Source organism: Orcinus orca, chromosome 7, assembly GCF_937001465.1.
Source record: "Orcinus orca chromosome 7, mOrcOrc1.1, whole genome shotgun sequence".
Lineage (NCBI taxonomy): Eukaryota > Metazoa > Chordata > Mammalia > Artiodactyla > Delphinidae > Orcinus > Orcinus orca.
In genome coordinates this window covers 23,629,016-23,654,180 of record NC_064565.1, presented here as the reverse complement: position 1 = coordinate 23,654,180, position 25,165 = coordinate 23,629,016, and positions in this window count along the sequence as shown.

The window sequence follows — 25,165 nt, the reverse complement described above, 5'->3', positions numbered from 1 at the left end:
AATTTCATATATATGTGTTAGCATACGGTATTTGTCTTTCTCTTTCTGACTTACTTCACTCTGTATGACAGACTCTAGGTCCATCCACCTCATTACAAATTGCTAAATTTCGTTTCTTTTTATGGCTGAGTAATATTCCACTGTATATATGTGCCACATCTTTATCCATTCATCTGATGATGGACACTTAGGTTGTTTCCATCTCCGGGCTATTGTAAATAGAGCTGCAATGAACATTTTGGTACATGACTTTTTGAATTTTGGTTTTCTCAGGGTATATGCCCAGTAGTGGGATTGCTGGGTCATATGGTAGTTCTATTTGTAGTTTTTTAAGGAACCCCCATACTGTTCTCCATAGTGGCAGTACCAATTCACATTCCCAAAAGCAGTGCAAGAGTGTTCCCTTTTCTCCACACCCTCTCCAGCATTTATTGTTTCTAGATTTTTTGATGATGGCCATTCTGACTGGTGTGAGATGATATCTCATTGTAGTTTTGATTTGCATTTCTCTAATGATTAATGATGTTGAGCATTCTTTCATGTGTTTGTTGGCAGTCTGTATATCTTCTTTGGAGAAATGTCTATTTAGGTCTTCTGCCCATTTTTGGATTGGGTTGTTTGTTTTTTTGTTATTGAGCTGCATGAGCTGCTTGTAAATTTTGGAAATTAATCCTTTGTCAGTTGCTTCATTTGCAAATATTTTCTCCCATTCTGAGGGTTGTCTTTTGGTCTTGTTTATGGTTTCCTTTGCTGTTCAAAAGCTTTGAAGTCTCATTAGGTCCCATTTGTTTATTTTTGTTTTTATTTCCATTTCTCTAGGAGGTGGGTCAAAAAGGATCTTGCTGTGATTTATGTCATAGAGTGTTCTGCCTATGTTTTCCTCTAAGAGTTTGATAGTTTCTGCCCTTACATTTAGGTCTTTAATCCATTTTGAGCTTATTTTTGTGTATGGTGTTAGGGAGTGATCTAATCTCATACTTTTACATGTACCTGACCAGTTTTCCCAGCACCACTTATTGAAGAGGCTTTCCTTTCTCCACTGTACATTCCTGCCTCCTTTATCAAAGATAAGGTGACCATATGTGGGTGGATTTATCTCTGGGCTTTCTATCCTGTTCCATTGATCTACCTTTCTGTTTTTGTGCCAGTACCATACTATCTTGATTACTGTACCTTGGTAGTATAGTCTGAAGTCAGGGAGCCTGATTCCTCCAGCTCCGTTTTTCGTTCTCAAGATTGCTTTGGCTATTCGGGATCTTTAGTGTTTCCATACAAATTGTGAAATTTTTTGTTCTAGTTCTGTGAAAAATGCCAGTGGTAGTTTGATAGGGATTGCATTGAATCTGTAGATTGATTTGGGTAGTAGAGTCATTTTCACAATGTTGATTCTTCCAATCCAAGAACATGGTATATCTCTCCATCTATTTGTATCATCTTTAATTTCTTTAATCAGTGTCTTATAATTTTCTGCAAACAGGTCTTTTGTCTCCTTAGGTAGGTTTATTCCTAGATATTTTATTCTTTTTGTTGCAATGGTAAATGGGAGTGTTTTCTTGATTTCACTTGCAGATTTTTCATCATTAGTGTATAGGAATGCCAGAGATTTCTGTGCATTAATTTTATATCCCACAACTTTACCAAATTCATTGATTAGCTCTAGTAGTTTTCTGGTAGCATCTTTAGGATTCCCTATGTATAGTATCATGTCATCTGCAAAGAGTGACAGCTTTACTTCTTCTTTTCCATTTTGGATTCCTTTTATTTCCTTTTCTTCTCTGATTGTTGTGGCTAAAACTTCCAAAACTATGTTGAATAAGGGTGGTGAGAGTGGGCAACCTTGTCTTGTTCCTGATCTTAGTGGAAATGCTTTCAGTTTTTCACCATTGAGGATGATGTTTGCTGTGGGTTTGTCATATATGGCCTTTATTATGTTGAGGAAAAATTCCCTCTATGCCTACTTTCTGCAGGGGTTTTATCATAAATGGGTGTTGAATTTTGTCAAAAGCTTTCTCTGCATCTATTGAGATGATCATATGGTTTTTCTCCTTCAATTTGTTAATATGGTTTATCACATTGATTGATTTGCATATATTGAAGAATCCTTGCATTCCTGGAATAAACCCCGCTTGATCATGGTGTATGATCCTTTTAATGTGCTGTTGGATTCTGTTTGCTAGTATTCTGTTGTGGATTTTTGCATCTATGTTCATCAGTGATATTGGCCTGTAGTTTTCTTTCTTTGTGACATCCTTGTCTGGTTTTGGTATCAAGGTGATGGTGGCCTCGTAGAATGAGTTTGGGAGTGTTCCTCCCTCTGCTATATTTTGGAAGAAGTTGAGAAGGATAGGTGTTAGCTTTTCTCTAAATGTTTGATAGAATTCGCCTGTGAAGCCATCTTGTCCTGGGCTTTTGTTTGTTGGAAGATTTTTAATCACAGTTTAAATTTCAGTGCTTGTGATTGGTCTGTTCATATTTTCTATTTCTTCCTGATTCAGTCTTGGCAGGTTTCTAAGAATTTGTCCATTTCTTCCAGGTTGTCCATTTTATTGGCATAGAGTTGCTTGTAGTAATCTCTCATGATCTTTTGTATTTCTGCAGTGTCAGTTGTTACTTCTCTTTTTTCATTTCTAATTCTATTGATTTGAGTCTTCTCCCTTTTTTTTTCTTGATGAGTCTGGCTAATGGTTTATCTATTTTGTTTATCTTCTCAAAGAACCAGCTTTTAGTTTTATTGATCTTTGCTATTGTTTCCTTCATTTCTTTTTCATTTATTTCTAATCTGATTTTTATGATTTCTTTCCTTCTGTTAACTTTGGGTTTTTTTTTTTTGTTCTTCTTTCTCTAATTGCTTGAGGTGCAAGGTTAGGTTGTTTATCCGAGTTGTTTCCTGTTTCTTAAGGTGGGCTTGTATTGCTATAAGCTTCCCTCTTAGAACTGCTTTTGCTGCATCCCATAGGTTTTGGGTCGTCGTGTCTCCATTGTCATTTGTTTCTAGGTATTTTTTGATTTCCTCTTTAATTTCTTCAGTGATCACTTCGTTATTAAGTAGTGTATTGTTTAGCCTCCATGTGTTTGTATTTTTTGCAGATCTTTTCCTGTAATTGATATCTAGTCTCATAGTGTTGTGGTCGGAAAAGATACTTGATACAATTTCAATTTTCTTAAATTTACCAACACTTGATTTGTGACCCAAGATATGATTTATCCTGGAGAATGTTCCATGAGCACTTGAGAAAAATGTGTATTCTGTTGTTTTTGGATGGAGTGTCCTATAAATATCAATTAAGTCCACCTTGTTTAATGTATCATTTAAAGCTTGTGTTTCCTTATTTATTTTCATTTTGGATGATCTGTCCATGGGTGAAAGTAGCGTGTTAAAGTCCCCTACTATGAATGTGTTACTGTCGATTTCCCCTTTTATGGCTGTTAGTATTTGCCTTATATATTGAGGTGCTCCTATGTTGGGTACATAAATATTTACAATTGTTATATCTTCTTCTTGGATCGATCCCTTGATCATTATGTAGTGTCCTTCTTTGTCTCTTCTAATAGCCTTTATTTTAAAGTCTATTTTGTCTGATATGAGAATTGCTACTCCAGCTTTCTTTTGGTTTCCATTTGCATGGAATATCTTTTTCCATCCCCTTACTTTCAGTCTGTATGTGTCTCTAGGTCTGAAGTAGGTCTCTTGTAGACAGCATATATATGGGTCTTGTTTTTGTATCCATTCAGCCAATCTGTGTCTTTTGGTGGGAGCATTTAGTCCATTTATATTTAAGGTAATTATTGACATGTATGTTCCTATTCCCATTTTCTAAATTGTTTTGGGTTTGTTATTGTAGGTCTTTTCCTTCTTTTGTGTTTCTTGCGTAGAGAAGTTCCTTTAGCATTTGTTGTAAAGCTGGTTTGGTGGTGCACAACTCTCTCAGCTTTTGCTTGTCGGTAAAGGTTTTAATTTCTCCATCAAATCTGAATGAGATCCTTGCTGGGTAGAGTAATCTTGGTTGCAGGTTTTTCTCCTTCATCACTTTAAATATGTCCTGCCACTCCCTTCTGGCTTGCAGAGTTTCTGCTGAAAGATCAGCTGTTAACCTTATGGGGATGCCCTTGTGTGTTATTTGTTGTTTTTCCCTTGCTGCTTTTTTTTTTTGCGGTACGCAGGCCTCTCACTGTTGTGGCCTCTCCCGTTGTGGAGCACAGGCTCCGGACACGCAGGCTCAGCGGCCATGGCTCATGGACCCAGCCGCTCCACGGCATGTGGGAACTTCCCAGACCAGGGCACGAACCCATGTCCCCTGCATCGGCAGGCAGACTCTCAACCACTGCGCCACCAGGAAAGCCCTCCCTTGCTGCTTTTAATATGCTTTCTTTGTATTTAATTTTTGACAGTTTGATTAATATGTGTCTTGGCATATTTCTCCTTGGATTTATACTGTATGGGACTCTCTGTGCTTCCTGGACTTGATTAAATATTTCCTTTCCCATATTAGGGAAGTTTTCAACTATAATCTCTTCAAATATTTTCTCAGTCCCTTTCTTTTTCTCTTCTTCTTCTGGGACCCCTATAATTCGAATGTTGGTGCGTTTAATGTTGTCCCAGAGGTCTCTGAGACTGTCCTTAGTTCTTTTCATTCTTTTTTCTTTATTCTGCTCTGCAGTAGTTATTTCCACTATTTTATCTTCCAGGTCACTTATCCGTTCTTCTGCCTCAGTTATTCTGTTATTGATCCCTTCTAGAGTATTTTTAATTTCATTTATTGTGTGGTTCATCATTGTTTGTTTCATCTTTAGTTCTTCTAGGTCCTTGTAAAATGTTTCTTGCATTTTGTCTATTCTATTTCCAAGATTTTGGATCATCTTTACTATCATTATTCTGAATTCTTTTTCAGGTAGACTGCCTATTTCCTCTTCATTTGTTAGGTCTGGTGGGTTTTTATCTTGCTCCTTCATCTGTGGTGTGTTTTTCTGTCTTCTCATTTTGCTTATCTTACTGTGTTTGGGGTTTCCTTTTTGCAGGCTGCAGGTTCGTAGTTCCCGTTGTTTTTGATGTCTGTCCCCAGTGGCTAAGGTTGGTTCAGTGGGTTGTGTAGGCTTCCTGGTGGAGGGGACTAGTGCCTGTGTTCTGGTGGATGAGTCTGGATCTTGTCTCTCTGGTGGGCAGGTCCATGTCTGGTGGTGTGTTTTGGGGTGTCTGTGGACTTATTATGATTTTAGGCAGCCTCTCTGCTAATGGGTGGGGTTGTGTTCCTGTTTTGCTAGTTTTTTGGCATAGGGTGTCCAGCACTGTAGCTTGCTGGTCGTTGAGTGAAGCTGGGTGCTGGTGTTGTGATGGAGATCTCTGAGAGATTTTCGCCGTTTGATATTATGTGGAGCTGGGAGGTCTCTTGTTGACCAGTGTCCTGAAGTTGGGTCTCTCACCCCAGAGGCACAGCAGTGACTCCTGGCTGCAGCACCAAGAGCCTTTCATCCACACGGCTCAGAATAAAAGGGAGAAAAAGTAGAGGGAAAGAATTAGTAGAAGTAGGAAGAAAGAAAGAAAAGGAAGGAAGGAAGGAAGGAAGGAAGAAAGAATGAAAGAAAGAAAGAAAGGAGGGAGGGAGGGAGGGAGGGACGGTGGGAGGAAGGAAGGAAGGAAGGAGGGAAGGAAGGAAAAAAGAAGATAAAGTAAAATAAAGTAAAATATAATAAAGTTATTAAATTAAAAAATAATTATTAAGAAATTTTTTTTTAAAGAAACGGACGGATAGAACCTTAGGACAAATGGTGGAAGCAAAGCTATACAGTCAAAATCTCATGCAGAAGCATACACATACACACTCACAAAAAGAGGAAAAGGGGAAAAAATCATAAATCTTGCTCTCAAAGTCCACCTCCTCAATTTGGGATGATTCGTTATCTAAAGGAGGGAAGGAAGGGAAGAAAAAAGAAAGAAAGAAAGAAAGAAAGAAAGAGAAAGAAAGAAAGAGAGAAAGAAAGAAGATAAAGTAAAATAAAGTCATTAAAATAAAAAATAATTATTAAGAAAAAAATTTTTTAAAAAAAGGACGTATAGAACCCTAGGACAAATGGTGGAAGCAAAGCTATACAGACAAAAATCTCACACAGAAGCATACACATTCACACTCACAAAAAGAGGAAAAGGGGAAAAAATCATAAATCTTGCTCCCAAAGTCCACTTCCTTAATTTGGGATGATTTGTTGTCTATTCATGTATTCCACAGATGCAGGTTACATCAAGTTGATTGTGGAGCTTTAATCCGCTGCTTCTGAGGCTGCTGGGAGAGATTTCCCTTTCTCTTCTTTGTTCTCACAGCTCCCAGGGCTCAGCTTTGGATTTGGCCCCGCCTCTGCGTGTAGGTCGCCCGAGGGCGTGTTTTTCGTTCAGACAGGACGGGGTTAAAGGAGCAGCTGATTCCGGGGCTCTGGCTCACTCAGGCCGGGGCGGGGCGGGGCGGGGCGGGGAGGGCGGGGCACGGAGGCCGGGGTGGGGGAGGGCGGGGCACGGAGGCCGGGGCGGGCCTGAGGCGGCAGAGGCCGGCCTGACGTTGCACCAGCCTGAGGCGCGCCGTGCGTTTTCCCGGGTAAGTTGTCCCTGGATCCCGGGACCCTGGCAGTGGCGGGCTGCACAGGCTTCCCGGAAGGGGGGTGTGGATAGTGACCTGTGCTGGCACACAGGCTTCCTGGTGGAGGCAGCAGCAGCCTTAGCATCTCCTGCCCGTCTCTGGGGTCCGCGCTTTTAGCTGCGGCTCGCGCCCGTCTCTGGAGCTCCTTTAAGCAGCGCTCTTAATCCCCTCTCCTCACGCACCAGGAAACAAAGAGGGAAGAAAAAGTCTCTTGCCTCTTCGGCAGCTCCAGACCTTTTCCCGGACTCCCTCCCGGCTAGCCGTGGCGCACTAACCCCTTCAGGCTGTGTTCACGCCGCCAATCTCCCTGCGCTCCGACCAAAGCCCGAGCCTCAGCTCCCAGCCCCCGCCCGCCCCGGCGGGTGAGCAGACAAGCCTCTCGGGCTGGTGAGTGCCGGTCGGCACCGATCCTCTGTGCAGGAATCTCCCCGCTTTTCCTTCTGCACCCCGGTTGCTGCGCTCTCCTCCGCGGCTCCGAAGCTCCCCCCGTCCGCCACCCACAGTCTCCGCCCGTGAAGGGGCTCCTAGTGTGTGGAAACTTTTCCTCCTTCACGGCTCCCTCCCACTGGTGCAGGTCCCGTCCCTATTCTTTTGTCTCTGTTTATTCTTTTTTTCTTTTGCCCTACCCAGGTACGTGGGGACTTTCTTGCCTTTTGGGAGGTCTGAGGTCTTCTGCCTGCGTTCAGTAGGTGTTCTGTAGGAGTTGTTCCACGTGTAGATGTATTTCTCGTGTATCTGTGGGGAGGAAGGTGATCTCCGCGTCTTACTCTTCCGCCATTTTCCCCTTGTCCGGGGGTGTTTTTTGAATTGATTTTTTAAATGTTTATAAATTAAGAATTTTAACCCCTTATCAGTCACGTATGTTAAAAATTTCTTATTTATTTGTTGGTTTTTTGTTATTTTTACCTCAGAGAAATTGGAAATTTATACACAGACAAATCTGTTCATCTTTTCCTCTCTGGATTAGAAAGCTCTTTGGCGTCTCAAGTTTATATAATTCTCCTCTGTTTTAGCAGCTTTTTAAAATATTGAAATGTGTGTCAAAATAAGATAAGGCCTACGAGTGCTATGGTGTGAGGTGGGGAATTTAACTTCATTTATCCCTAAATAAATGGGCAATTTTTAGAGAAGTTGAAGAAAAACTATATTTAGAAAAACTATAGCATATATTTATTCATTCATTTAGCCAATTAGTAAATACATATATCTTTTTTTCTTTTTTTTGGCTGCGTTGGGTCTTCGTTGCTGCGCGCGGGCTTTCTCTAGTTGTGGTGAGCAGGGTCTACTCTTCGTTGCAGTGCGCAGGCTTCTCACTGTGGTGGCTTCTCTTGTTGAGGGCCATGGGCTCTAGAGCGCAGACTCAGTAGTTGTGGTGCACGGGCTTAGTTGCTCTGTGGCATGTGGGATCTTCCCAGACCAGGGCTCGAACCCGTGTCCCCTGCACTGGCAGGCAGATTCTTAACCACTGTGCCACCAGAGAAGTCCCTGAATACATATTTCTTGAGCATTTATCCTATGACATGTAGTATATAGATCAATACCCGCTGATAGAACTTTCTATAATGATGGAAATACTCTGTCTGTACTACTAAATGCAGCAGCAACTAGCCTGGCTATTGAAATATGGCTAATGTGATCAAAGATTTTAAAATTTAAATTTCATTTTTTTTAAATTTAAAGAAAAGAGCTACTTTTGGCTATTTGTTATCATATAGGACAGTGAGGCTATAGATGACAGTGAAAAAACAGAAGTGTGTGTGTGTGTGTGTGTGTGTGTATGTGTGTGTGTGTGTATTGAGAGAGAGAAGGAAAATGTTATGCAAGAATGCAAAAGGCATAGCCAAATGCTTTCTGTTAGAAATTGTCAATTTTTAGAAAAAGTCCAATTTTGGTATCTCCTGATTTAAGGATAGGAAAAAGAAGAAATTCAGGCAAAGGATAAGATGCATTTTTGGCCTTGAGATTCCTGCCTCCCCAGATGGGAAAGAATAAGTCTGCTAGTTAATAGCCCCCCCTTTTTTTTTCCAAGTTTTTAAACTGCATTTCTGCCTCAGTTCTGCAGACCCCACCTCTTTTCTACATCCCATACAATTCTTTGTTCAAGAAGGCTATAGCAACCCTACAAACCCAAGTGAGGCAGGAGACAGATAGCCCCTCAGGGCAAACGGTTTGACTTCATTCCCTGTGGACCGATACTCTGAACCGGCACTAACAGGACAATTGAGAGAGGAGGCTGGGCCCTGCCCAGATAGATGATAGGAGACCACATATTCCTCATTCTGGAAGTCAGGACACCTCCCTGACTACACATGTGCAGAAAGCCTCCTTGGAGGTCAGAAGGGGAGTGATGCTAAGTGACGGCAACTAATGCTTATTACCCATAGGCCTCTTTGGTAGAATCCATCTTGGCTAAGAGATGCGCGCGAACACATGGGAAAATCCTGAGATATACCAAATATGGACTTTGAACCAGGCAAATCGAAATGATTGGCCAAAGGAAACCCAGAAGCAATGCCTCATAAAAGTGATTCAAACTGCCATGAGGGTGTGACCCTCTCTCTGAGTCCACCCGTGTGTCTATCCACACGTACTCTTTTTTCTCTTAATAAATACTTTACTTGTTTCACTACTTTCTGTCTTTGTGGGAATTCTTTTCCTGCAAAGCCATAGGGCTAGGGCCTTGTCACTGACCACTGGTCTGGTGGCTAGGAGTCGGTGCTTTCACCGCCGTGACCCGACCTCAATCACTGGTGGGGATCCGAAACCCTGCTTCAAGCTGCTGCAGACCAAAGCCACCCAAGATCACAATGACCTACCTCTCTATTAGTTTCTCCCTTCTGTGCATAATGATGAGCTTCCTTTAAGAAATGAGCCAAGAAGATACCAAATGTGGAACATTCTGGATAGGGATTCTAAAATCTCTTTGATCTTTTCTGTAGGATCCCCTTAGTGTTTCAAGAGTATGAGGTCATGGCTGTTGATTCACTTGCTAATGAATTGTTTAGAGAGTCCCAGGGAATATTCATTTGATGATATTAACAGGCCTGATGTATTTGAATGGTGGAAAGCCCTGCAGGTTCTGGGCAGGGAAAATTTTCTTTCCATTTTGCAAAAGAAAATAGGCCTGTTCCTCTGTTGGGAAGCCAAGTTGGTGAGAATCACAGCAAGGTTGTTCTTGTGGTTCTGGGAGCATATATGGCTGTACGTGGAGCGGGAGGGAGGTTGTGTGTGGGGGGAGGATGGGGAAATGCCACCCTGGGTCAGGCAGCTTGAATCTGCAGGTGACTGGAGCCACGTGCAGGCTGTCAGGCATCCGGCCACCAGATTTACTACCGAGGTAAAAGGCATAGATTAAGTTCAGGGCCAGCTGTTCACCTGTCAGGTGGAGGGCTGTGGCTGAAAGCAAGCTGCTCGACACGGAGGAGGTAACTGCTTTATGGGGAGTCAGCAGTGGAGGTGTTAAAGGAAAAAAAAATCCTCTCCTGCGAGGTACAGCGGCATCATCTTTTGTGTGATAAACCTGGAGAATGAGAAAACAAAAGCAAGCGCTGTGGAAGTGTTAGACCTTGAGGTTTAGAGAAGGTTTGATGTGGCATCTCATAAAACTTTCATCATGAAATTCATTCGATTTCATTGAGATGCGCGGGGTGATAGAAACTGACACGTGGCGGGCGGAAGCCGTCTCAGCTCGGGGTGGTGATTTATGCGGAGTGAGAGCGCAGGATGCCACTGGCTTCCCCCTCCAGCCTCACTTAACAACTTCATTAATAACCCAGATAAACAAGCCACCTCGTTCATGAGCAGCATCTGATATTACATTGAGAGGTGTTGGGAATAAAAAGGAAATCCTTAACAGACAAGGGGACCATGTGGAGAAAAACGGAGGCTACCGACCAAAAGTAAGTAGGACTCTACTTGAGTATGGGAGACATAGATGTTTTTTCCTGATCATCTCCAGACACGTTTGAGGAAAGAATGGAAATCCTTCGAGTAATAGCTCGTAATTACCGAGTACCTATTCCAAACGCTGTCATGGAATCCTCACGGCAATCTTAAGATGTGGGCTTATTATCCTTTTTTTTTTTAAATGCTGTAAATGAAGGATGGGGAAGCAAAAGTAATTCACACAGATAGTGAGTGCTAGAGTTGGGATTGGATATCTAGGTCTGTTAGCCTTGGAGAGCCACTGCTCTCTCTTCTGTATTCTTGCTACTCGAAGTGTGGTCCGCGTGTGCCAGCAGCCTCAGCATTAACTTGGAGCTTGTTAGAAATGCAGAATTTCAAGCCCTTTCGTGATCCCTCGGAAAGAGAATCTGCATTTTTAGCAGGCTTCCCAGATGATTTATATGTACACGAAAGCTTGAAAGGCCCTGATCTGTACTCAGTGGATGGGAGAGCAAAATCCTCACGTAGACAGCTCCCTGTAACCTTCTCACTCCTGCCTCAGGGTCATCCTCGTGCTGTCAGCTTCTCCGTCAAGGTCATCATCAGTCTCACACAGCCACTGGTGCCCACACTCTCACACGCAGCCCTGTCCATTCAGGAAGTAAAGGGAAGTTTCCAGAGCAAATAACTCTAAGCTTTGCTGCATTCATAACCTGTGTTTCCTGATAACACAGCACTTAGCAAGCAGAATTGGAGTTGTTACTTTATTGTTGGTTAATTTACCACTAGGCTCTGAAGTCTTGGATGGCAAGGGATTGTGTCCCTGATAGCTAGCACAGAGCCTCACCTGGCCCAGAGAAGATGCCCAATAAATGCTATTGGCAGACTATGAATGAATGAAGGAACACAGTTGATTCTACCTGGGCTCCATCTCATGGATGACTTTCTCTAGATGCTTGAAAACATGTGGAAAGCTCTGCAGTTCCTGCCCCACCCTTAACCACAGGTATATTTCCCTCCTAGGCCCCAGCAGATGTTCCCTTCTGGCAAAAACCAAAGAAAGGAAATCTTTGGTATCCTCCTGACAGTGAATTTAGAAATAAAAACCAGTTGTAAATAAGAAAAATCCTTTCACAGATGGAATTTTTATGTTCTCATTTCTGCTGCACATTGCAACTTGTAATGAAAGGTACAGGTCAGGATACATTTATTCACTCATTCGACAAATATTTATGAAGTCTTTTTAGGCACCAAATGTTGGAGATATTCATACAATCAGATATACATCTTACCCACCCTTGTGGAGCATAGAGACTGACAAGGGAGAAAAGACTTAAATTGGAATATCTAATTCAAAGTAGTTCATGAAGTTCAATGAACAGTTATTGAGTCCCAGCTCTGCACTGTGCACTGTGCCACCCACTGGGTGACAAAGATGCTTCAAATGGAATCCCTGACTCAGAGTAGATCACACCTGGGGAGACTGGCTCATAAGCAGATCATCTCTCTGCTGTGATGGGGCAGAGATACAGGTGTGCCCAGAATGCTAAAGGAGAACCAGGGTTGGGGGGAATGAATGGAGTGGGGGGCAAAATGAGGTGGGAATTAGAAGAGTTCTCGGAGGAGGTGATACCTGAGCTGAGTCTTAAAAACTGAGTAGGGTTTTGCTGGGCTAGAAGGGGATGAACATGGAGGTCAAAGTTTCTATGACTCAACTGAAGGATCAAGACAGCTAAGGGCCAGAATAAAGGGGCGCTGAGGAGCTATGGGAATTCTGAGGAGGAAGAGGTCAGTTGCATCTCAGAGATAGGCAGGACCTCATGAAATGTGAGTAGGGTTTGTGGCATTGAGAAAAGACATCCTGAGCTAATAGAAAATGTCTGAGCAGACGTACAAGTGGCTTCCTATCCCCCTTTCTTTTCCAGTCTTGGCCTTTCTTGCTCTCTCAACTCTCATCTTTTGAAGTTTCTCGTACATTGAGAAATTCATATATTAAAAATGATATATTTTTAACGTTTCAAAATTAAAAATTTTTGAAACGTCGTCCACCAGTGGACAAGAAATTAAAGATGTATGATGCTCGGGACTTCCCTGGTGGCACAGTGGTTAAGACTCCATGCTCCCAATGCAGGCGGCCTGGGTTCGATCCCTGGTCAGGGAACTAGATCCAGCATGCATGACGCAACTAAGAGTTCGCATGCCACAACTAAGGAGCCCACCTGCCGCCCCTAAGGAGCCCACGTGCCGCGACTAAGGAGCTGGCAAGCTGCAACTAAGGAGCCCGTGAACTGCAACTAAGACCGGGCACAACCAAATAAAAATAAATATATTTTTTTAATGTATGATTCTCATCTTCACTTTCCAGTCTCGTCCATGTATCTCTGTAACTAACTACGTGAACAGCCTCTTTTGAGCGTGGCTTCCAAAGTCTAGATTTGAAATCCCCTTGAGAATGTGAAGCTTGGCCCAAATGGTTCTTCTGGCCCAGCTACAAGCTATAGTGAATTGTTTTCTTTAATTTGAGAAGATATCTGCTGAAGATGTCATGGGTGTACTTGTGGTTTGGGTGGGTCATCTCGGTTCTAGTGCACACACTGGCCCTCTGCCACTTCCCTCTATGTTCTATCATGTTAGGGCTGCACATGGGGACAGAGTTTTGTTCACAGTCCCCAACAGCCTCCAGGACCTTCCAATGAGAGCAGAAAGCTCTTCACTGCCTTAATCCCTGGGTGGGACCCAGATGTGAAATTTGCCTGTCTTGCAAATCAATAATGAAATACTAGGAAAATCTTGGTGCCTTCCTAAGATACTGATGGAGAGACTTGACTGGAAATTCCAAGGCACTTTAGAGCAGAAAAGCTCTCAAATGAAGTGATGTGAAAGGGGACACCAGCACCCTTGTGTGTTTTCTTCTCCTGTTCCCCAGTGATCTCAAAGATTTCTCTTATTTTAATTTTTGTTTTGTTTTCAAAATAGAGGTCTTCTGTGCTCTGGGGCTCTTCTCTTTAGTATCTAAGATGTGAATTACGGGTAACATGGAGGGTCTCAGAGGGTCTGTATGACTAACCACTGCTCATAAATAAGAGTGAGGTCAGAAACCCCTGTGACGATTCCTCACTGCCTCTCCCTAAATCACAGCCAAAGTTTTCATGGGAGGATTTTCAAGGAAGCCAAAGGTTATGTTCTCTGATTTCTTTTGTAAATATGTCATGGTACATTGGACCCAGAGACCTGCTCCCCTCACAGCTAGTGGTAGAGTCATAGCCGTGGTCTTTATTAAGATTTAAATCACTTAAACTCCCAATGCTCTTTCCCTGGCCCCCGATGTAAAGAAGATGTACAATACCAAGAAGGATTTTCTGTAAGAATCTACTACTTCTTTTAAAAGTAAAAACACTGTTGACATAAGAATGTGTAGTTCTTGGGCTTCCCTGGTGGCGCAGTGGTTGAGAATCTGCCTGCCAATGCAGGGGACACGGATTCGAGCCCTGGTCTGGGAAGATCCCACATGCAGCGGAGCGACTAAGCCCGTGCGCCACAACTACTGAGCCTGCGCATCTGGAGCCTGTGCTCTGCAACATGAGAGGCCGCGATAGTGAGAGGCCCGCGCACCGCGATGAAGAGTGGCCCCCGCTTGCCACAACTAGAGAAAGCCCTCACACAGAAACGAAGATGCAACACAGCAAAAATAAATAAATTAATTAATAAACTCCTACCCCCAACATCTTCTTTGAAAAAAAAAAAAGAATGTGTAATTCTTTAGGTTACAAAATCTATACCACGTGATGATTCTTTTTTAAAGTAAGTTCAAATGGTAAGGTTTTTTTTTTTAATATAACAATGAATCCCCGTTGTGACATTTTTCATATTCAGTTCAAATTATATATAATAGAGGATACATTAGGTGATTTACTTCCACAAAATAAAGTGTAGCTGTCTAGGTAATAGTAATAATGGTAGCAGTTGTGGAAATAGTGCCTTTATAGTGGAGTGGAATACGGATAATTTTCATTTCATGTCATTACTATATAAAACCCATAATTCTTAGCAGCAAATCCATTTACATGTAGTTTTAATGGCCAAAAAACTTGAGCAAATTTCCAGAGTTAGTTCTCATATTGCCTAGTTTTCATGAATTAGACATATTTACTATGAAGTAATGTCATAAATACTTAAAATTAAACTACAAGTGTCAAGACGAATAAAATATGTTTTATGATCCAGAATGTCTCCTTTTATGGCTAGATTTAATAGCTGCTCATCCCTCAATTTCATTAATCCGTAAAACATTTCCTATTCAATCATACAAAGTAAGAAAATGCAATATTTTTTCTTTTAGTGTAATTTTTAAAGCAAAGTTGTATTCCTGTGTTTGTACTTATTTTGACAAGGGAGGGAGAGCGATTCTTTTAATCCCCAAGATTGTAAAGTGATAAATAGTAAATGCCCTTCTTCTTTTGAGTGTACTCTCTTTTGTTTTAAAGATGTACTGTACTTGTCATGAATATGACGTTGGATTGTTTGAAGCTTATGGTGGAATCAGATAGATTTGGGCTACAATTTAGGCTACTGTGTAGTCTTAGGCAAATCAGTTAACCTCTTTGAGCCTCAGTCTTTTCATCTGTAGAACGGGGATAATATCTAACTCTCAGGCTTTTGTAAGGATTAGAAGTATTGCATATATAATTCGTACAGTGCGTAACTCTAAGTTGGTGCTAAAAAATTCCCGTTATATGAAAAGTAAATGTATCTATTGTATAACAAATAAATGCAAAAAATAAATGCTAAGTAAATGTACCTATTCTATACTAGATACTGTGTTATCTACTGGGAATTTTTTTAAAAAGGAAATTCAAGTTTTTATTCTCAAAGAGCTTATGATTTGGGGCAGAAGGGAGAGCAAGAGAGATGCACACAGCAAATTATAAAATGAACCAGACCATGTTTAGATTGCTCCACATGGGATTATGGACAGTGCCTGGGATCCCAAAGGTGGGAGTAATTCATTCTGGTTAGGGTAAGGGAAAGGGGGGAGTCAGTGAGATACTATGGAAAACTTTATTTAAAAAAAATCACATTTGAGTACCTTGAAGAATAAACAGAATTTGGATAAGTGGAAGAAGAAAGAACATCCCAGCAGGAGCAAATTGCATTAGAAAAGGTGCAATACAGTTTCGAGCCCTGGCCCGGGAAGAACCCACATGCTGCGGAGCAACTAAGCCCATGCGCCGCAACTACTGAGCCTGAGCTCTAGAGCCCGTGCTCCACAACAAGAGAAAGCCACGAAAATGAGAAGCCCATGCACCGCAACGAAGAGTAGCCCCCGCTCACCGCAACTAGAGAAAGCCCGCGCGCAGCAACAAAGACCCAACACAGCCAAAATTAAATAAACAAACAAACAAACAAACAAATAAATACTCCCTCCAAATTAAAAAAAAAAAAAGAAAAGAAAAGAACACATGCAGTGGCATAGGACATGCCCACAGAGCTTGAACTGTAACTTGGCTTTTCCCTGGTCTCCAGCCTGCTGGCCCAACGTACAGATTTTGGGGTTGCCAGCTTCCACAACTGTATGAGTCAGTTTCTTAAATCAATCTGTCTCTCATAGGTAGATAGATGGTAGATAGATAGATAGATAGATAGATATGTGCATATATATATTTATATACACAAACACACATCCTATTATATATACACACACATATATATGTCCTATATATATCCTATATATGTGTGTATGTGTGTGTATACATACATATATGCACACACATTGTTTCTGTTTCTCTGGAGACCCTGACTAATACAGATATGAAATTCATATTTAAGAGTTTATGGAAAATCGAGAGGACTTGCTCCTATTTAGATATGAATTATGGCCATACACAGTATCAAGATACACTATTAGTTTCAGAGTCCCTCAAAAGACACTTAACTCCATTACTGGAGTCATCCTCTGTTTTTACCACTCACTGTTTCTTGGGTTTTTCAGTCTTCCCCGTTCTACATGGCCCCCCACCAGCGGCGTTTTGGACATGATGGGGTTAAGGTGTGCTGCCGGGGTGCTGTGCTTCAGAAGCTGCCTGAAATGATTGCATCTGTTGGCCTCTCTTCACTTTCCTGCTTCAGGAGCCAGGGAGAATAAGGTACATGTTATCTTGTCATGTTTTGTGCATGGCTGTCTGGATTCCTTAACACCTAGATGCACATTACCAGATTTCAAGGTTTGCAGCCACTTGCGCCGGATTATTCTTAAATGAAACTGTAAAAATCATAATATCTTTCCATGCTCTGCCAAAGCTGATGCGTGCTGCATAAAAAAACCAGGGAACAGGTCTGGCCCCATCTTACTGATGCTTTTACTGTAGTAATAACATCTCATATTTGACGGCTGCCTCATTTACTGCTTCATTTACTTTTAGAAGTGTTATCTCATTTGATCTTCACAAATATTAGATCAGAAAGGAGTCCTTATCCTAATTTTATGTACAGACACGTATGGAAGCCCTGAGAAGTCAGGTGGATATAAACACACAGCTGATGGTAATTGGTGGAGCTGGGATCCCCATCTCCATCTTCCAGTTCTAATTCTTTCCTCTTTCCTCTCTCCTCTTATCCTCCATCCTCTTGTTCGGTCCTTCAACAACATTTATTTATTAAATCCTGTGTCAGGTATTGTCCCAAGTCTAGAAGATACAGCGGGCAATGTGACTCTTCATGGACAGTTTCCATGGATTTTCTCCGTGGAGCTTGGAGTCTAATACAGAAGATAGACATTAAAAAGTACAAATAATTTCAGTTGTGAGAAGTGCTACTGGAGAAAAATTTAAAAGTACAGTAAGTCCCCTACATACGAACAAGGTCTGTTCCAAGAGTGTGTTCATAAGTCCAACAAAGTTAGCCTAGTTACCCAACTAACACAATTGGCTAAATAGTACTGTACTGTAATAGGTTTATAATACTTTTTACACAAATAATAGATAAGAAACACACACAAAAAATAAAACATTTTTAATCTTATAGTACAGTACCTTGAAAAGTACAGTACAGTACCAGCTACATCACTGCTGCTTTTACGCTTGCTTCTGGACATCCTGGGCTTGAAATAAAGATACTGTATTCTATACAGTACTGTACAGTAAAGTACACAAAAGCACAACCACTGGTAGAGGACGCACACACGTGACAATGTATGCCAGACACGTGAACTAACTTACATGATTGGACACACATTGGACACACACATGAACACACATTCACATCTTTGAAAGCTTGCAACTTGAAGGTTCATATGTAGGGGACTTACTGTATGTAAACATGCTCATTTATTCAGCCCTGTTTCAGAATACAGTGTTGCCTATAAGCAAATATTCCAGATAGTTGAGTCTGGCCCCTTCAAAGATAACACTTCCATTTTGGATGAAAATCCTTTGAAAATATATTAGAACCTTCTCTGCCTTCTTAGGGGCATGGAGGATATATGTTATCCTTGACCTCTGGGTCTAGGAATGGTCTCTAGTTTTAATACTGTATGGAATTCATACTCAGCAGGAAACACATGGCACACTCAAATGAAGTAATCGGGGGGAATTAAACAAAGGGAATCCTTACAAAAGTGTAGGCAGGTCCAAACGAATGAGACAGGGAGAAGTTTCCAGAACTAAGATTGTGTAGCTGTAGGAGAGGGCTGTTCCCTTCAGCCAAATACACGCCCACCTCATTCTCCTCCTGCCTCCTCTAGTCTCCTGAGCCAAGCTGTAGTTAGAGGGTAGGAGGGCTTGTTGAAGATGTCCATATAGCCACTCTCTGTAGGGCAGGTGAGAAGAGTGAGGAAGCTCTGGACTGGCAATGGGTAGATGAATAATAGCCTCTTCTGATCGTTGCTAGCATGTCTGTCTCTAACAGCATTTCCTGCCACTTTGAACTCTGATAGTCTCATGAATGGTCTCCCTGCTTGCATGCACTGTTGCCCCTTATAACAAAATCCCTTTTTCTTTCCCAGCAGCTAAAGTGATTTTAGAAAAAGCCCATGAAGCAGATAATGTGCTCCCTGCCTCCATGCTGCTGCTTACAAAGGGCCAAATGCTACCCACTGCCCTGAGAGGAAAATCCAGACTCTTCCCTAACTGCAGGCCCTACTTGAGCAGCCCTGCCTCCTCTCCCAGCTTCTTCGGGTACCATTCCTTTCTTTGTGCACCGCAGGCTGGCCTTCCTGTTGCCAGTGATGCCAAACTTGTTCTTGCATCAGGAGCTTGATACTTTCTGTTCCCTCTTGAAGCTGGTGGTTTTCTTCTTCCATCTCTTCTCCTTCCTTTTCCTTTTCCTCTTCCTCTTCCTCCTCCTCTTCTTCTCTCCCCTTCCCTTTCTTCCTCCTTCTCATTGTCATTATTATTATTAAAAACAGCTCACTTTTTTTGAGGTATAACATCATACACTAAAGGTTCAAATTATAAGTGTACACCTCAGTGAATTTTTACACGTGTATATACCCATAAAACAACCACCCTGATCAAGATATAAAGCATTTCCAGGCCTGTAGAAGGCACCCCAGTACTCTGGCTAGTCAATATCTGTCCCCTTCCTCAAGGTATGAAAGTATTTCAAGCTCTATCACCATAGACCTGTTTTTGAACTTCATATAAATGCAATCACACATGTACTCTTTGGGTCAGGCTTCTTATGCTCAACTTAGCATCTACGAGATTTTTCCATGTTGTTCCTTATACCAGCAGTTGGTTGCTTTTGCTACATAGTATTCCATTGTGTGAACAAACTAGAGTTTATTTATCCATTCTACTGTTGAAAGACATTTGCTTCTAGTTTCTGGTTATTATGACAAACACTGCTATAGACAGTCTATAGCAGTTGGGTATATGCCCAGGAGTGGAATTGTTGGGCCATAGGGAAAGGGGTTGGTTTAGCTTGAGGAGATACTGCCAGTTTCTCCAAAGTGGTTGTACCAATGTACCCTCCCAGCAGCAGAGTGTGAGAGCTCTGATCCATGTACAAGAGCCATCCTTGTCACCACTTGGTATTGACTGGTTAATTTTAGCCATTCTTGCAGGTCGATAGTGCTGTCTCATCATTGTTTTAATATGCATTTTTCTAATGACTAATAATGTTGAGCAACACTTAATATGCTTATTGATCATTTAGACAGCCTCTTTGGTGAAGTATTGATCAAGTTTTCTGCCACTTAAAAAATATTTGATTACCTGTATTTTTCTTATTGACCTCTATAAGTTTTATATATATATATATATACACACACACACACACACACACACACACACACTTTGGATATGAGTTCTTTTTCAGACTTGTGTATTGCAAATATCTCCTTCTAGTCTGTAGCTTGTCTTTTCACTCTCTTAATAATACCTTTTGATAAACAGAAGCTCTGAAGTCAAATTTAGCAATCTTTTCTTTACGGTAAACGTTTTCTGTGACCTGTTTAAGAAATATTTGGATATATCACTTATTATAATCTCCACAGAGAGACCTACAGAGCCCTCCCTATTGAATGTTTCTCTGTCCGGGTCTGAGCTGTGCTCTCTGGGCCTGGAGTGTGAGTACAAATAGAGTCCCATGATGTTCTTGAGGGTGGACCAGCAACAGTGGCCTTGGGTTCAGACTGCTCTTCAAACTCGCGAGCCTCAGTTGGCTTTATGGGCATCAAGGACAAGCAATAGCACAGCATGCTGTGTGTGGTCACAGCCTGGGAAGGCCTGGGAAGGTAGGGCTGACCTCAGCTACGAAAAGCCATAAGCTTGGGGTCCCTTCAGCTTTGTAAGTAGCTAATCATATATCTCCTGTGGTGGCTTTTGAGGAGCTCTGCCCAGATCCCTCACTTGAGAACCAAGGCACTTATTTTCCCCCTCTCTCCATTTATCCTGGGGATGTTGGCTGCTGATGGCTTACAGCTGAGTCTCTTTCGGGTGTCACCCCAGCATGGGAAATCCCTGGAGAACCATACCTCCCTTCCCAGGAGACCAGCCAAGGCCTCCTTTGCAAATAAATTGCAAAGCACTTTCTCCCCCTTCCTATCCCCTAGCTTTCACTCCCTCACAGGTGTCGTTCCTGGGAGCCCGCCTCCAGAAACTTCCTTCATGCAGATCTCCCTCTGAAAGTCCCCTTTCCAGGACCCACACAGGGATCCACAGGGGTGTGTGTCTAACCCCTTCTCTCTTGCAGCTGTAGCTCATGAATAGCAGCTCCTCAGTTACTAATAAAATCTCAATAATGAGGTACAGGTGCTTGGGATGGTGCGCTGTCCTCTGCTGGGTTCTCCTTCCCCTTGGGTCCAGTAGAGGGATTCTCCCAAACGATTCCCTGATGTGATGTTGACCAAGGGTCAGATCCTCAGGCATCCCTGAGGCTAGAGGATGACCACAGAATCAAGTGTTAACCATTTTTTCTGAGGTGTGCGGGTGTGTTTACATGTAGGTGTACATACACATATTGATATATAGGTGTATGTAGCAAGCTACAAAACTGTTAAATAAAATATATTCTAACTTCCTACTCTGACAAAGCAGGAGGGCCAGGTTCACGTTTAGAAATTTCAGATTCATTGGGGTTTTGTGTCAGAACGTGGCAGCACAAGGAGAACCAGTCCCTGACACATGACCAAAGGCCACCCCAGTTTTCCTTCCATCTCCAACCCTGTCCCACACCTCGAGGGCCCTCCACGCCCTCCACCTCCACATGCCCCCTGCTACTCCTCAGGCTTAGAGGTATACCCACCTTCGGAGTGATTCACCACGTGGGGCAGACCCTAGAGGCAGGCTTGGGCCATGTGGGCAGGACATTGGGGTTCCCAAGTCCCTGGAATGCAGTCTAGAAGGGAGAGAGGGTGTAGGCTCCAGAGTGGGTGTGTCCTCATGGCCCACAGAATTCCCCTAACCCTCCCTTCTCTACCTACCGTCGGGAGGGCCAGGGATTTGAGAGCCAGAGCAAGGCTGAGGGTGGTGGGCCTTCTTCAGCACATCCCTCTCCTGTTCAAGTGTTTCTTCATCACTCTTCTCACTCTGGAGTTATCTTGTTTATTTACTTTTTCCTTGTTTATTATCACTCTTCCCTAGTAAAACTGATGCTGCAGGAAGGCGAGGATCTCATATCCCTTATTCGCCATTATATCCCCTGGGCCTAGACTAGTACCTGGAACATGAGTGATAAAACAGACATCTGGGCTTGTTAAAAATGCCCCTTAAATGACTATCACAGATGTTGAGGATCAGGGCCCGAAGGGTGAATTGCAGTTAAGAGGAGCATGACCCTTTTTGCTTGCTCTCTGGTTTTTGTTGAGAGGCTTGGAATGGCAAGGTGACTAACCCATCTCTGGGTCTTTCCTGGCAACTTTTTGCCTCCTGACAAACTCTGAGTCCCGGGCAAATGGAGACCCTTGATTGGTCACCCTGTCAGGTCTGGTCAGGGAGGCGATTAAGGAAGAGTTGAATTTCTCTGATAGTTGAAGGACCAACTCTGTCTTAGCACTGCCTTACAATGATTAAGAAAAAGAATATTTCTCAGAACTGAGTGAGGCTGAAAGATGTATGCTGTATTCTGACCAGAACTGGATTAAATAATATGTGATAAAAACAGAAATATAGATCAGTGGAACAGGATAGAAAGCCCAGAGATAAACCCATGCACATATGGTCACTTATCTTTGATAAAGGAGGCAAGAGTATACAACGGAGAAAAGACAGTCTCTTCAATAAGTGGTGCTGGGAAAACTGGACAGCTACATGTAAAAGAATGAAAATAGAACACTCCCTAACACCATGCACAAAAATAAACTCCAAATGGATTAAAGACCTAAATGTAAGGCCAGACGCTATAAAAGTCTTAGAGGAAAACAGGCAGAACACTCTATGACATAAATCACAGCAAGATCCTTTTTGACCCACCTCCTAGAGAAATGGAAATAAAAACAAAAATAAACAAATGGGACCTAATGAGACTTAAAAGCTTTTGCACAGCAAAGGAAACCATAAACAAGATGAAAAGACAACCCTCAGAATGGGAGAAAATATTTGCAAATGAAGCAACTGACAAAGAATAAATCTCCAAAATTTACAAGCAGCTTATGCAGCTCAATAACAAAAAAACAAACAACCCAATCCAAAATGGGCAGAAGACCTAAACAGACATTTCTCCAAAGAAGATATATTGATTGTCAACAAACACATTAAAGGATAATCAACATCACAAATCATTAGAGAAATGCAAATCAAAACTACAGTGAGGTATCACCTCACACCAGTCAGGATGGCCATCATCAAAAAATCTACAAACAATAAATGCTGGAGAGGGTGTGGAGAAAAGGGAACCCTCTTGCACTGTTGGTGGGAATGTAAATTGATATAGCCACTATGGAGAACAGTATGGAGGTTCCTTGAAAAACTAAAAATAGAACTACCATACAACCCAGCAATCCCACTACTGGGCGTATACTCAGAGAAAACCATAATTCAAAGAGTCATGTACCACAATGTTCATTGCAGCTCTATTTACAATAGCCAGGACATGGAAGCAACCTAAGTGTCCATCAACAGATGAATGGATAAAGAAGATGTGGCACATATATACAATGGAATATTACTCAGCCATAAAAAGAAACGAAATTGAGTTATCTGTAGTGAGGTGGATGGACCTAGAGTCTGTCATACAGAGTGAAGTAAGTCAGAAAGAGAAAAATAATTACTGCATGCTAGCACATATATATGGAATATATATAAAAAAATGGTCCTGAAGAACCTAGGGGCAGGACAGGAGTAAAGACGCAGATGTAGAGGATGGACTTGAAGACACAGGGAGGGGGAGGGGTAAGCTGAGACGAAGCGAGAGAGTGGCATGGACATATATACACTACCAAATGTAAAATAGATAGCTAGTGGGAAGCAGCCGCATAGCACAGGGAGATCAGCTCGGTGCTTTGTGACCACCTAGAGGGGTGGGATAGGGAGGGTGGGAGGGAGATGCAAGAGGGAGGAGATATGGGGATATATGTATACGTATAGCTGATTCACTTTGGTATACAGCAGAAACTAACACACCATTGTAAAGCAAGTACACTGCAAAACAAAACAAAACCAAAACGTGATGAAAGAGAGCCACTTTCAAAAGTATGTCACACCAAGGTTGAAAATGTGAGTCCTGATAAATAGGAATTAGGATGGCATCTCGTTTTTAGCAGCTTTCCCTTCGTTACATTCTGAATGATGCATGGTTTACTGTTCTCCCTCCATTGACTTAAAAGATTTTACGAAAACGTGCAAGTTGATGACATTTTGGGCAACACTATTGTTGAAGACTTATTGTCCATTATGCCAAATTGAAGAGCACAGAAATTACAGTGTCTGAGAGAGGTCCGGCAGCAACACAGCCACAAATTCCAATGAAAGGAGCAGAGCTCTGGGAAATCTACATATACAGTTCCGGGCCAGGAGGGTGCCCCGGTCCATAAGCGACTTCTTGCTTAAGTAGAACATTTAGCTGCTGGGACACCCCTCTCCGTGGGGTACTCTTTGGATTGCTTTCTGCTGAGGGTTACAGGGACCCGAGCAAGGGTTGCTCAATTTTGTGAGGGAGTTAATTTCTATTACATAAAGTGAAGTCAAAAGGTAGCCAGTCCAGGAGTGCAGCTCCACTGTGCCAGCAGGGACCAGTTACTAACTTTCTGTTCATCCATTCTTACCATGTGGTTCTTGTCCTTATGCTTATTTCATGGCTCCAGGATGGTTGCTTTACCACCTACATTTGTCTGTGTTCCAGTCAAGGAGGAAAGGAAGAGTGAAAGGCAAAAATGTGAGTGCCAAGGAGTTAAAAGGGCTTTCACCGAGGCATTATCTAACAATTCCTATTTGTATCTCATTGGCAAGAGCTGTGTCATATGGCCACCCATCTCCATCTCATTGGCTAAGGCTGTGTCATGGCAACCTATCTATCTCATTGGCTAGAGCTCTGTCACGTGGCTATCTATGGCTGCAAGGGGTGAGAGAGTAGATTTTTTTAGCAGGGAACATTACTGCCTTCCATCCTACCTCTTCTTCAAATCAGAGTACTATTAGTGGGGAAAAGGCAGAGCTATAGGGTAGGCAGTTAGCAGTGTTAGGCACGAGAAGAGGGCCTCCCCATCTCCTGCTCCAAGGTTAGAAATCTATGTCTGATCAGGGCAGCTGCTTGGATGGAGGGTATGTACACCATATGGTATAAGCTCCAGGCTGTATATTACACCAAGTCCCTTGGTGAGATGAAATGCCAAATGAAGGGGAATAAACAGTAGAAAGACTTCATGTAACTCCATGAAGATAAAGAAACTGTCATTTGATTGCAATGCAAGGAAAAAATAATCCAAGCTTTATTTAGAAGAAATGGGAAATACTTTATAATTAAATGAATCCAGCACATGGTTCATGCAGCAGCTAAATGTATGACTTAACACTGTGCTACTGATTTAAGAGATAATGCTAGTCTACTAGTTTTGCTTTTTAGATGATCATATTCTCATTGGTGGTATACGACTAATAAAGAAAAATAATAACCAATTGAATAACTTCTCAATAAAAGAAGGGGAGGTCACTGCGCTGGGGTGGTCAGGAATGGCTTCATGGGGCAAGGGGGGCATGCCTGGAACCTTGGATGGGGGGATCGGA